We start from the raw sequence: 15,000 nt of genomic DNA, 5'->3' as shown, positions 1-15,000 counted from the left end.
GTTAATTTCAGTTTCATTAATTAATTGAAAATGATAAGATCTTTTTAAAATAATATATAGAGTATTTCTTCTTCTTTTTCTTCTTCTTTTTCTTCTTATATAAAATGAATAGATAATACTTATTAAGGTATATAAGAATATTAAGGAAGTATTAAGGAAAATATAAAAAAAGGAAAGAGAACAGAAAGAGTGTTTCTTTTGATTTTAATATAAAATGGAAGTAAGGTGAAGATTATAACGGACGTTTTATAATTTATAGTATCCTGTCGTTTCATTCGACGAAAAAAGATGGGATCCGACGAAAGGAAAACTCTCGACGTGTCTACTGTCGACTAAAGATCTATTTTTGTGGACGCATACACGTGCGCGCGCGCACAAACACAGACACACATACACAAACACGTATACATCCTTTTATTCTTTCTACTTTGATAAATATTAATCAAGAAAGTAACGCTCGAGTTAATATTGAAGGTATATCACGTATTTCATTATTTCAAAATGAAATCATTAAAGTTAAAATTTCTACGAATCTTTCAAAAGTGATTTTAATTAATTTTTAACTTTAACAGAATAATATATGTATTTATATAAAGTTTTATAAAACGATTAATAAGACAAAATAAATTGATTAGGATAAGTTTGATAGATAAATAGATAAGATCGAGATATAAATAGATATAGATGATATAAATAGATGAAAGGTACAATAAATAATAAAATTCCCTATAAGAAAAAAATGCCAAGCAAATGGAAGACAAAGCGAAAACGTCATTTCACTTTAATATAACTTTCTGTTGCTACTAGCAGGGTTGGCTGTTACCAACCGTGTTGATGGGTTAATAAGATTTGAGAAGAAAAGGCGGTCGATGCGTTTGCATCGAAGTAGCATGCCAGCGACAACCGTTAGCGACGCTCTTAATGGGGTCTTAGAACATTTTATGTCCGCTACTGGCAGGAAGAAATTTTTCCTAAAGTCTTAACGAAGCTAAAGGAAAAGAGAAAAGATAATTTTTTCTCTTTCTTTCTTTTTTTTTACTTCTGTTTTTTTTTTCCTCTTTTTTTTTTTCTTTTTTTTTTTTTTTTTTTTTTTTTCCCTCGATGCCATCATTCTCTTTACAAAATCATCAAAGTCTACGTCGAGTTGTTACGATATTAAAATACGATGGTTTTTTTAATGATAACGAAGAAAGAAAAAAAAAAAAATAGAGAGAGAAAGAAAGAAAGAAAGAACGAAAGAAAGAAAGAAAGAAAAAATTGACTAGATAAATAATATATTTTATATTTCTTTCTTTCTTTCTGTTTTTTTAGTTTTTTTTTTTTTTTTTTTGGTTTCTATTTTTTCTCTCAAGCTTTACTAAGCTAAATAATCTTGAGTTATTTATCTCATAGAAAAGAAGAACATTAAAATAAGGAAGAAGAATGATAATAATGATATTCGAATAGTTATACATAGATTTACTTATATTTCTAGAATAAAATCATATCGATGTTATTATTAATTTTTCTATTAATTTTCTTAATTTTTCTTATTTCTTCTTAATACTAAATGTACGTTAATAGGACATAATACACGTTGCATATACATATGTATATACAACTAAGGACTATATATATATATATATATATATATATATATATACACACGTATCTATTTAATCTTTTATTTTTGGCTTCTCGGATATCAGCAGCAGATTGATATTTGCAATTTTTAACACGTAATACGAATGAGATTGCGAAAATTTTCGTTCGTATGAGGAACCCTCTTGCCAAGCACTTTTTAAACTCTGCTATATGCAAGATATACGATTGACCGTTCTGTTCCCTTGAAAAATGAAAAGCAAATGGAAAAGCCGACTTACTCTATCTCTCTCTCTCTCTCTCTCTCTTTTTTTTCTTTCTCTCCCTCACTCTTACTGTATGTCTGTCTATCTTTCTCTTTTTTTTTCCTTTCCTTCGTATAACCATTATCATATCTCAAATAAACGAACGAGCATCGATTTTAGTTGGCAGACATATTCGATGGGTCAGTCGAACGTTAGAAAACTATCTTTCCACCTGTTAGTTCTACATTAATCGATCACAAGAACGACTAACGGTGAACACCACATTTAGAATGATCTTTCTCTCTCTCTCTCTCTCTCTCTCTCTCTCTCTCTCTCTCTCTCTCTCTCTCTCTCTCTCTCTCTCTCTCTCTCTCTCTCTGTCATTCTCTCTCTTTCTGTCTATCTATCTCTATTTCTATCTCTGTCTCTTTCTTTTTCTCTCGCACTACGCATACGAAAGGGATAGAAGTATCGATAGGATCCGAAACTCGAAACACGATTTACGTATCTTTTCCGAGGATCCACTAAAAAGGAAAGCTACTCCTTCGAGAGTAATACGTTACGTTTGAATAGAAAGGAAAATTCAGTGGTCTACGGATAAGGAAATAAGACAGAGCTTGGTCTAATCTTCTCTCTCTCTCTCTCTGTCTCTCTCTCTCTCCCCTTTTCTTTCTCTCTTTCTATCTCATATCTTTACGTAGAAAAGTAAAAGAAATAAGAGTTTAAATCTTTTTCCTTCTCTTTCTTGTTTCTGCTTACTTGCTTATTTTCCTTTTTTTTCTTTTTTTTTTTTTATCAACGCACCTAACTCCTGTGGTTCCAAAAGCGGTTTAAGAGGGACCGTCAGGTTGGTTGGGTGAATCGGTCGACCGAGTAGTCGGACTACTAGCAGGCTCACCCCTACTAGCTTGTTTGCGATCTGCTCTTCTTAGTTCGTAAAGCACCGACTACGGCACACCGTAGTAGTCTGAATGTCCAAAACCGTTGGCGTATCTCGGCGAGTGCTTAGGACGGTCCCTGCGGTTTCACCAACTGGTTGCTCTTCGAACCACAAGACCTCCTCAACCTCTCTCACCCTCTCTTTATCTCTCTCTCTCTCTCTCTCTCTCTCTCTCTTTCTCTCGCTCGCTCTCTCTTTGTCTATTACTATCTTGCATCCTTTATCTCTATCTGCTCCTGAACGTCTCCTTCTCTTTGTGAAAGTACTAACCGAGCATGGTACGATACTGCTCAGTACAGCCGTTCACTCGCAGGATATATCCACCTAACTTTTAGGTAGCATCTTTTGTCTATATGTTTTTGGGGAAAGGACTATGGAATAGGTCTTATAAAGGAACAAGCGTCCAACTACGATTAGGGTTAGCGCTAAAAGAGATGAAAAACATGGTTAAAGTCTTCCACGGGTTAAAGTAGGTATGAATAGAAAGTAGGTATAAACGGGTACCGCACAATTGTTATTCTATGCGATGGCTTAACTTTGAAAAGTTATACGTTTTCTTTTTCTTTTTTTCTCTTTTTCTTTTTTTTTTCTTTTTTTTTTTTTTTTCGTGATACCTTAGAGACGACTTCGGTAAGTTGTTTGGAACGTTTTCATAGAACTAATTATTATTTTTTTATTTGAAAAAAAAAAAAAAAAAAGAATTTTTTCTTCATAATCTTTCATTAAACGTTGAACGTTCTCAATTCATAAAGGTAATAACATTGGGAAGAAAATTTAATTGAATATTATATACGATTGATATATTAAATTAATAACAATGGATTTTCCGCTGTCGTTATAGTTATAGGTCGAGAAAAACATATGAAAGGATTAATTTAAATCTGTAAAAGTTTTGTGTTTATGATGATAAGATCATTAATAAAATTAGGTGAGTAAAGAAATAAAAAGTAAGTTCGAAATGAGGTTGTCCTTATTATCGAATCTTTTTACTTTCTTTACTTTTCTTCCACTCGTCCCCTCGTTATTCCATCCTTGAAAAGAAAGGTTTTTTCTTTTTTCTTTTTTTTTTCTTTTATTTTTTTTTTCTTTTTTTTTTTTTTGAAGAATGTTCAACTTCATAGAGATCGACGATCAAAAGAAGAGACACGTATTACAGGGAACTTGGCCATCGGCCTGGAGTGAAGTGTGCAGACACAGCTACGTATCCCTTGACTTCATTATACTTGTAGAGTACGCACTCGTAAAACGGTATACTTTGCATATAGAACATTTGTAATTCTCGACGTGGGTTCTATGGTAGTATCCATCCACGTCCCAGGTGTCGCCCTTAAGTAGGTTCTTGTAAAGAGCGACAAGCTCGTTGCTGTCTACGTCATGGCCGGTTATCGTATCTCTGACGATGCAAAAAATCCATCTATATCTTTATCTTTCTCTAAGAGAGTAGGGTTATAGTATATTCATATATACATACATACACATATATATATATATATACATACATACATATGTATATATACATTTAATATGTATACATATACATATATATATACATGTATATATAATTTTTTTTGAGAGATGATGAGAGACGAAAAGAGATAGATAGGTGAAGGAGGAAGAGTAGGAGGAGGAGGAGGAGGAGGAGGAGGAGGAGGAGGAGGTTTCGATGACAGCGCACAATGCGCTGAGCGTGCTTTTGCCTTGGTGGATGTTGCTATGCTCTCTTACTGGTTGGCTAACTGGCTGGATAGCTGTGCTGTTGCTGTTGCTGCTGCTGCTGCTGTTACTGTTACTGCCGCTGGTGCTGATGTTTCTGCTCTGCTTTCACTGGATGCTTTTACGTCTCGATGCCTCGACGTGCTCGACCAACCGACCGACCGTATTTGAATCTTGTTCCCTCATAGTCAGACACTGACTTGCGAATATCACTCTCCCTCTCACTCTCTCTCTCTTCCTCTTCCTCTCTCTCTCTCTCTCTCTCTATCTATCTATCTCCTTTCCTCATGTACGTATATATCCTTCTTCTCTCTCTAGTTATCCATAGCCATTTCCTGACCAGAAATTAAATTGAGGGTTTATTACCGTACAGAGACACGTTCTATGGTAGGCCGAAATCGATACGCTTTACACGTGTCATCTTCCTATGAGATCACTCTTGATTATTCTTCGTCTCTCTCTCTCTCTCTCTCTCTCTCTCTCTCATTCACTTTCTGTATATCTATTTATCTGTTCATCTTTCTCTGAACAAAGACCTTATATTATCTCTCTATTTCTATGTACCTTGTATGGTATTATGTTTACTCAGGTATCCTGATTAAATTTCAACTGGAAGGAATTTGATTCTACCGCTTTGACATAATCCAGTGGATCGTTCTAGAGCAAAGAGCATGATCGATCTACTCATTGATTCACTTTTATCATGACTCTGATTAGTAAGCTGTTTCTTCTCTTTCTCTTTTTTTTTTTTTTTTTATTTTTATTTTATTTTCTTTTTTATTTTTTTGGGAGAGGGCTTTTTGCTTTTGTTTTTTTTCTTTCTTTTTTTTTTTTCTTTTTCTTTTTTTTTTAGTTTTGTTTTTTTCTTCTTCCACATCGTATTTTCAGTGTGGCAGCTAACGGGTTATTGGGGCCAGCGAACGGTGACCGATACAGGGATAGCATGAACAAACTGGCCAACGAGAGAGGAGGAAAAGGGGGATGGTAGATGGTGATTAAGCCGTAATTAACGGCGATACCGCAACGGCGGTTAACGTCCTGAATATTACCGAGAAATTTTGCACCTACTGCTAATCTTTCCAACAAGATCCTTTAGATCTCTTTATTGATGCGACTCGACGTTATACTTTTTCTTTCGAAACGAATCATTTTAATCGATTATCATATCGAAAAAGATGATTGATTGGTTATAAGTATATCTATCGTAGTCTTTGGTAAAAATTTATTAAATTATATTCGTTTATGCGATCTTTTTTTTTTTTTACTTTCGAAATTATTTTTTAATAAATTGATTAAAATAGAGTTCTTCTATGAACTCTATTTTCATTTTAAATGGCTTACGATCCATTATTATTATTATTATTATTATTATTATTATTATTATTATTATTAAATATAATAATGATAATAATAATAATAAAATTATTATGCATAAATCCATATACCATCAATTAGATTTTTTATATTTGAAGATATATAAGAATTCGTGATAAGAATAAATTTTTTTTCATTCGACGTTAATAACATTAACTTTACTTAGATTCCGAGAAAGTTGAATTCCGAAATCGATGCACGATCCAAAGTAATGGAGTTCTTTTCATATTTTTTTTTTTTTTTTTTAGAGGTGAGGGTAAAGGCTCTTTGAAACTATTTGGATGTGATACGTGCGATAGAAGATTGGCTCGAAGTGAACGCCATCTTACTTCGACTGTCCACATGAGCAGCGTGAGAGAAGACTCTTGGAATCATACCTTATTTAGGTGAATGTGTAAATGACCTCGGAAAGGTTATATCTGGGTCACGAATATTCATACTACGTGGTCCTTTCTCCGTGAACTTTCTGTCGTGACCTCGGGGCACTTTCGTTCGATAGTTAATGGTAGTACGAAAAAAGCATACGTTGCGTTTGTATTATACCAAGAAATTTTTCATGCTCCTTTACCTCTATCCCTCTTAATCCCACCTCCTACCTTTTTCTTTCTCTCTCTTTCTTTTCTTTTTTTTATCTCTTAAGACGACACATAAAATTTTATAGAAATTACATTTGACATAGATGATATCATTTAAAAATCAAGATTAAAAGATCATTGTCCAATCGTATACTATAAAAACTTCTGTTCTAAAATCCATTCAATATAATAAAGGTCTTATTTTAATAGGGTCGTAATATAGCTTTTTCCAAGCATTCGGATTTTTATATTACCCGGTCACGTGATCGTTCCGATTTCACTCAAGTTCGAGAACAACCCAATAGCCATTCTTTTGGTAGTAATCTCTCGTATCAAATAAAAGTCGCATAAATTCGCTACTTTCGGTAAGGACAGAAATTCAGACGTGCGATTTATCCTACTAACGTATCGCAAAGAGAGATCAATGTCACGTCGTTTCAATTTCAATCACGATAATATCCTCTCTCTCTCTCTCTCTCTCTCTCTTTTCTTGAAGATGAAGAAAAAGAAGAAGAAGAAGAAGAAGAGGAAAATAAAAAAGAGGAAACAAGAAGAAAAAACAAGAGGAATAAAATTTCTATTCGTGTTGCGAATGAAAATGAAAATGAAAAAGTACATGACAATTTGCAATAAATTGTATCATATATATGTACTTGTGTATCATTCTGGGTTACATATAAATAAATATTATTTTCAATGAATGAGACTATCTCATGTTTAGATTACGGTTGAAAGCAACTTATCCGTTTAGATTCGATTAGATCGACGCAGTTATCGTTCCGTTGAAGTTCTGCTGAATTCGCGAATAAATTTGGCGCGGAGAATTAGCAGGACAGACGAAAAGTCGAAGTTATAGAGAACGCGTTCGCTATTCCGGGAAGTTAGTTTCCACGAGTTTGCAAAAACAATGGCGATAACAGTGGTGTGCAGAAAAGAGAGTTTGTCGCGAGAAAAATATATTTCTATGTCAATGTGTTTGCCTCTGTATATGTGAGCGCACGCGTGTGTGTATATGCGCGCGTCCGTGCGTACGTATTTGTGCTGCATGTGCCTTGGATGTGTTCGTAAGAACAAATAAAGTAAGATAAGAATGAAGAGATGAATAGCCGTTTTTTTTTTTTCTTATTGACGATCATGAAAATTTTATAATGGAAAATGTCTTTTTTTGAATGGAAACGAAGATGTTAAAGAAGAAAGTGTGCGAGTTCTTCGTTAAATCGATATCGAAGAAGTTCAAATGTAATTGAGAAACAGAGCTTTGGGAACAAAGAGGAAAAATTAGAAAGAGAGAGAGGGAGAGAGAGAGAGAGAGAGAGGCAGAGAAATACAATTAAACGAATTCATTTGTGTTTACGCTCGAACATGTAACTTAATTGCACTTATCGAATTTCGGAATAGTCCGAATGGAAATTAATTTGAATTAATCGCTGATCGTATCAGATTAGTTGAAGCGATAATACCTATGAATATAGCTTTTCTCATTTGAAAAGTAACGAAAGAGAGAGAGGGAGAGAGAGAGAGAGAGAGAGAGAGAGAGAGACGGAGAACAAAATTGGAGAGGACAGATATATAGAGGGTAATAGGACAAATGATCTGCCTTTTCTAAGCCAGATTTATTCTTTATCTTGTCAGTGGTGTGAGAATCACGGACATTATCTAAGAGAACTATACTTTTCTTCGTTCTCTTGAAACATCGTTGGGATCTTTGGCCGACGTTTTTCTAGCTCTCCTATCGCGTTGCCTATTAATCTATCGGACTTTGTTACTATTCTTGAAAAGGTTGAAGGTCTGCTGACCTTGATTTCTTTAATTCGAGGTCAGTAGAACTTTGAAGATAAGAAGTGTATCTTTGAGATTTGAAAGAAACAAAATAAAAAAAAAAAAGAAAAGAAAGAAAAAAACAAAAAAGAAAAGACAAAAAAGAAAAAAACAACCTCCATTACGAGTCGATATAAAAAATTATCTTTAATAATAAAAATATTTTTTTATTACGAGCTCAAGCTGACGATGGAGTTATATTTATCTCTCGAGTTGCTTGTTAAATCATAATTTTTTGGTCATCAAAATTTTTCGCTTATCCCATAAAATCATTATCATCGAATCATTATTACGGTATTCTTCACGAGTAATTTTTCTTCCTCAGTTGGTCTTTAAAAGTCGTCGAGTGACACATTCGCCGTGCACAAAGACTTTTCTTTTTGATTTTCTTCATTAGATCCATTAACGTTTGTTCCTTTTATCTCATGGTAGATTGTTCACCGATAAGAAAGTTCGTTACTTTGAGTCATTAAGTGTATTATACAATGAGACAATTTTCTTGTTCCTTTTTTCCTTTTGATTTTTTTTTCTTTTCCTTTTCTTTTTTCTTTTTTTTTTTTTTTTTTTTTTTTTTTTACAACGTATCGTTCTTCCTTTTTTCATCTTCTACGTCGTTTTTGTTCGGTAAGAATGGATTGATTTAATTTTATTAATTACTGATATATCGACATGCGTCGTAATCTAAGTTTAAAAGAAAAAGAAAGTAATATATTGAAGAACATTTGCGCGTTTGAATTCGATATTAATACTCATCCATGAGAAAATTATAGGAAGAGAAAAAAATCGAGATTTATTTTTTATCCCCTTTTAATTTTTTTCTTTTTATCTTTTTTGTTTTCCCGTTGAATGTTTGAACGTGAGTTTTAATTATCGCTTCGGGTCATAACAAGAGTTATTTTTCTATTTCCTTTCGTTCGATCGTAGAACAAAGCGTATTCGTGATATACGTTTGCATCGAAAAAGAAGGTATGGACGAGAGGTATCAAAGTTTTTAATAACTCACGCCATGATAAAATGTTGAACTTTCATTTCTAGTTATAGATACTACACGGATTAAAATATCGGTTGTTATTTTTTCTTTTCTTTTTCTTCGCTCTCTCTTTCCCTATCTCTCTCTCTCTCTCTCTCTCTCTCTCTCTCTCTCTCTCTCTCTCTCTCTCTCTCTCTCTCTTTTTCTTTACTTTGCTGGCATTGAAACAAAATAAATGTGTGAAATATTTTACATGCATATTAGATATAAGTATGATGAAAACGAAGCAACGGAGAGAAAAAGAAAAAGCTTTAAATAACCATAACGGAATAACTAATATATTTGTTTAATACCTATATCTATATTCCATGTTTTCAGTTAAACTATATTCTCAAAGTACTGTTTTATATATGTGTGTTTATCTATGTGTGCATGGGTGATATACATATATATATATATATATGTCATGTACATATATGTTCGTGATAATACGTCTACGATATAAATATGTATAATTTTATTCATTCAGTACTTTTGAGTTTTCTATAGAATTTTCAAAGAAAACTACGATATATTATCTTATAAAAAGATTTCGTATAATAGCCAGAAAAAATTTTTGCACGTAAGAAGATATATATATATATATATATATATATATATATATGCGTATACGTAAATACATACTCACATAAGTTTACATTTTTCTAGTGAAATAAAATTTCTATAATATATAGTAATTGTTCTATGTTGTTGGTTATTATTAATTAATTAACATTTATATAATTTAACGTAAATATAATTCAACGAACAAAATAATATCTAATCTTTCAATAAATTTTTACGTTATTACACCTGACTGTTTCTTTGCCATAAATAGTAAATTTTAAATGATATAATATACGTATACGTACTTAGAATAACCGCATAAGTTTTACATTTTTCGACCGTAACAAAATTTCTGTAATTCATGGTAATTGTTTTACGTTGTTGAATAAAGTATAAATTTAAATACCTTTTAAATGAAATTAAACGAATAAAATAATATCTAATATTTTAATAAATTTTTACGTTATTACATCCAACTGATTTTTTTCATAAATTGAAAATCGTATAAATGGTATAATGTCGATTCATATAACATCTATTTTATATGATTTCACGTGGATATTCCTTTATACATATTTTAATGTTTACAGTGAAATCGAATGATTAATTCGATATATTTTAGGATAAGTCTAGAAAAAGTATAATTAAAATATCGTTAAAAGAATAAAATATTAAATGATTATACATGATTGTATCGAAGAGTTTCCTTTGTGAAGAATTATTCGAATTAATAATATATAAATTCTTTAAAAAGTCTTCCTAATTAGAAATGTTGGATAGAAAATTTAAACAACGTGGAAAGTGTATGGTGTGTCTGGGCTGTTGCAAATTAAAAACATCATAAAAAGGAAGCAGTAAATATAAAACTTGGCGAAACTCGAGAACGTTTTCCCGTGGAACTGTAATTACACGGGGCTCTAAATCTAGATTATTTCATAAATTACTTCCCAGGCGGTAATATAACGAGAAATGGGCGAGTGTTTGACGAGAGGAATCCAAACGTTTGTCCAATCGTTGAATGTTGAAAATCAGGGAGAAAATCACTGAGAAAAATTATCAGAGAGGAAAAAGAGAGAGACAGAGAGAGAGAGAGAGAGAGAGAGAGAGAGAGTGAGAGAGACGGACAGATATACAGATAGACAGAGAGACAGAGAGACAGATAAAGAGAAAGAATAGCAAAAGCTTGCGACAGTTTTACGCACGATTTTTCATTTTAGCGGTAGAGTGAACAGGCCAGTTTATATACACGGTTGTTCGTAAATAGTGGTAACGTTATGTTCTTAACGCCGTTGAATAATTCATTAAATTTGCATTTTGATTCGATCAATTTTGCCGCGATAAACATATTACGTGAGCGGCCAATTTGCAGCCAAGAGATGGTCAGATAGATGTATAGACAGAGATAGAGATAGAGATAGAGATAGAGGGAGAGGGAGAATCAAAGAGAGAGAGAGAGAGAGAGAGAGAGAGGAGAGAGAGAGAAAAAGAGAGAGATAGAGGTAGACAGAGAGATAAAGGGAAAAGGGAAAATAGTTTCGATCGAAATGCTTGACACTAGCTTCAATTATTCAAAGCGCACCGAGCGTGATAAATTAGCGTGCAATAAATTCCTTGCAGGTTATCGTCCCTTTCTCTCTCTCTCTCTCTCTCTCTCTCTCTCTCTCTCTCTCTCGACTCTCACTCTCACTCTCACTCTTATTCATCGTTCCTCCTCCCTTCTGTTTCACTTCGAAAGAAAATTTATGATCACATTCGTATACATTTATAGACGTATAAGGTAAATACTTCGTTTTGTCTAGCATAGAATATTACTGAATGATATAACGTTTCGTGAACATATAAATGACATTCTCATTACGTAGATTCTTGTAATTCTACTTGGTAAAAATAATCCGCTCTTTTATAACTTATTCGTTCGTTCTTTAATCTTTTCCATAAACAAACGTTTTAAACGTTCTAAACAATTCCTTATTCCTATTTCATTTTCTAACGTTTCTAAAAAAAAAAAAAAAAAAAAAAAAAAAAAAAAAAAAAAAAAAGGGATCCCATTACACACCATAAAACTCTTTAACTCTTACAATTAAAGAACCTCTTTTTTTTCTTTTTATTATTTTTTTTTTTTTTTTTTTTGTTTTTTTTTTTTATTTTCTCTTTCTTTCTCTTCCCCTTACTTGTTAAATTTTATTTTCCTGTAAACTAGGGGAGCAAGAACGTTTCTTTACAAAATTTTTAATACCACTTCGTGTGACAATTATGTCCGTTTAAACTTTTGATAAATGTTACACTCGTTATTCATGCAAACTCGTTTCTAATTTTCATGATTTCACTTCAATTTACTTAATTCTCAATTATACCGTTTAGGTTTATTTCAAAACGGAATATGGAATTTATATTTTCCGTTGTCTCTCTTACGTAGATCTACTAACGTCTATCTCCGAACAGCGTTTATGAATTTACGAAGGAACTCGTCGAGGACCGTATGCCCGTAAACGTAATCCTAGACTCAAGCCAGAAATTTTAACGGGAATATCATAAACCGCGTTCACATCGTCACGCATAGTCCTTTCTACATAAACGAAAAGCCGGGATAAAGCTTTCGATCTATAATACACATACACATACACACACACACACACACACACATACGCACACACATATGGACAAATACATTTACACTTATATTTCTGTATATATGTACATACATATAGCATGCAACTGCGTATCTACATTTTTACATATATGTTACTAACACATACATACATACATACATACGTACATACATACATACATACATACATGCATACACACATATTAAATTCGTGAGCACGTAAGAAGCGTCTACACGATACAGAGAAAACTGTTGGTAGCCATTGGGTTGGAGCATAGCCAGTGAATGTACGTATATCTTCTCAATTCCAACTTCTATTACGTTAACGTTACTACCATTGTAGAAATGTTATTACTATTTCTCAAGTAACTACCTTTTGACTATTAGAATACGATGGAAACAATGCAAGTGCGATTGTTCATAATTCTTTTGAATAAATTATTAACTCCTTGTATCGTTTTACGAAAATAATAGATACATATTTATTTGTATATATATATATATATATATATATATATATATATATATATAGAGAGAGAGAGAGAGAGAGAGAGAGAGAGAGAGAGAGAGAGATAATATATATTTATATATTTGTATTTAAGTTAATTGAAGATACGATAATTAAATAAAAAAAGAGTAAAAAAAAACCGAGGATTTGAAGTTAAAATATTATACTCTTACGAGAGAGAGAGAGAGAGAGAGAGAGAGAGAGAGAGGGAGAGAGAGAGAGAGAGAGAGAGAGAGAGAGATTTTCGAAAGTGTTCTTCGTTGTTCGTAGTTTGGTAACAAAGTTGGAAAGTATAATACGACTATAAATTATATCCCATTAACAATGGAAATTATCTTAGAATTAGCACTTAGAAAAACGTTTAAAGGGAGAGGGAAGGAAACTGGGATCGGTCGATCGATCGAGAGAGTCGATTACTTTTTGTACAGAAAAAAAAAAAGGAAAAAAAAAAAAAAGAAAGAAAGAAAAACTTTTCGTTCGTAGAATCGGCTCGTAAAGGAACGAAAAGGAGGCGAAGTCTGGTTTATTGAGTGACGGCATCGTTACGTTTATCCGCCCTTCTAATTCCGTCGCATAGCTTCAGAGAAAAATAGAGAAAGGAAGATAAAGAAGTAGGGAGAAAGAGAGAGATAGAGATAAATAGATAGAGAGATAGAGAGATAGAGAGATAGAGAGAGAGAGAGAGAGAGACAGAGGGAGAGAGAAAGGGAGAGAGAGAAAGATAGTTTGGTTGAGAGATTGAAAGAGGACACGATGCACAGGCGTAACCTCTCAAAGCGCATCTTTGAAGTGTCGAGTACTCGACTATACGGAGTCGTTCGCCACCAGGAAAGTACTTTACCGTCCTTAGAGGACTCGATGCACGAACAGCTTTATTTCCGACATAAACTGCTCGTTCTGCGAATAATTGCTCCGGCCGCGCCCTTTAAATCTACGGTCATTCCACTTGACCATTTCGACGCAATAAAACGACGAGTTTCCTTCCTTTGACAATGGCTACCACGGCTTAACAAGATGAGAGAATTACTTTTTTCTTCTTTTTCTCTTCCTTTTCTGTTTTTTTCTTTTTTTTTTCTTCTCTTTTCTTTTCTATTCTCTTTTTTTCAGGATTCTTTTTTCTTTTTTCTTTTCCTTCTTTCCTTTTTTTTTTATTTTTGTATTTATCCATTTACTCATTCGTTTTTCTGCGAAATTTCTATGCGAAATAAATATTAAGCAAATGTGTGAGTGACCGAAGATATTGGTACTTATGGTATTATAAAATTTCAAAACGTTTTCGAAATGAATCACGAGCTCTTTGCATTTGGAAAATAATTATAGAATTAATGAAATGATCGAAATGAATGAAATATTCTCTCTCTTTCTCTTTCTCTCTCTCTCTCTCTCTCTCTCTCTCTCTCTCTCTTTATCTATATATAATTCATATTAATAAATTTAATATGACACAGTATTTATGTTAACATATATATAAGGATCAATGTGATAAAAGTTTCTCATCTGATAGACAAATATTACATATATATATATATAATATTGGAAGAAGAAAAAAAAAGAAATTAAATCGCACGTTAAGATGAATGTTAAAATCATTCGTTAAGTTCGACATTTTTTTTTTTTTCTTGTTTTAGCGAACTTTCGTAAAATTCAAGGTAAAGTTTAGTATTTAAGTAATGTCGTTAGTCGTCCCTTCGTAAATTTGTTCTAGATAACGGTGAATGCATACACAAGTACACACGCATATATGAGTGTGTGCGCGCGCGCACACACACAAAATATATACATAAATTTATGTACGCGTGATAGTAGATGGAACAAAAGAGGTGCAAAAGAGATAGAAAAGTTCGATCGTAAGAGTAAAGAGGATGGAACCAAAGGATTGGATAAAATGTTAGTCGAGGTGAGCACGATGTATATACATACATCGGATTTTATCGTTTTGACGCTGTTGTATGAATCTCCCTCATGCATTTAGAGTGATATCAACCTTTTTGATATTAGCGAATAACGTTAACATCAGTTATGTTGGTGTTATAAATACCTGTAGCTTTTTTCACTCTTTAAT

The 15,000-nt window shown here is 32.7% G+C and overlaps 1 protein-coding gene across 13 annotated transcripts in view; it reads left to right on the top strand.

Moving 5' to 3' along the window:
* Positions 1–15,000, top strand: part of LOC124951543 (venom dipeptidyl peptidase 4) — a 277,366-nt gene that overhangs the window by 88,677 nt on the left and 173,689 nt on the right. Inside the window, exon 1 of one of the 13 annotated variants that reach the window (XM_047500087.1) lies at positions 12,699–12,717. The exons of the other annotated variants lie outside the window; for them this stretch is intronic. The gene's annotated coding sequence lies outside the window, so the exon portion shown is untranslated. Of the gene's footprint in view, positions 1–12,698; positions 12,718–15,000 lie in introns of those variants that run through there. 13 annotated transcript variants of the gene reach the window in all.

The sequence above is a fragment of the Vespa velutina genome, chromosome 9 (assembly GCF_912470025.1).
Source record: "Vespa velutina chromosome 9, iVesVel2.1, whole genome shotgun sequence".
Classification (NCBI taxonomy): Eukaryota; Metazoa; Arthropoda; class Insecta; order Hymenoptera; family Vespidae; genus Vespa; species Vespa velutina.
The sequence above is the reverse complement of the archived record's forward strand: the minus strand, read 5'-3'. Positions and strand labels throughout refer to the sequence as shown.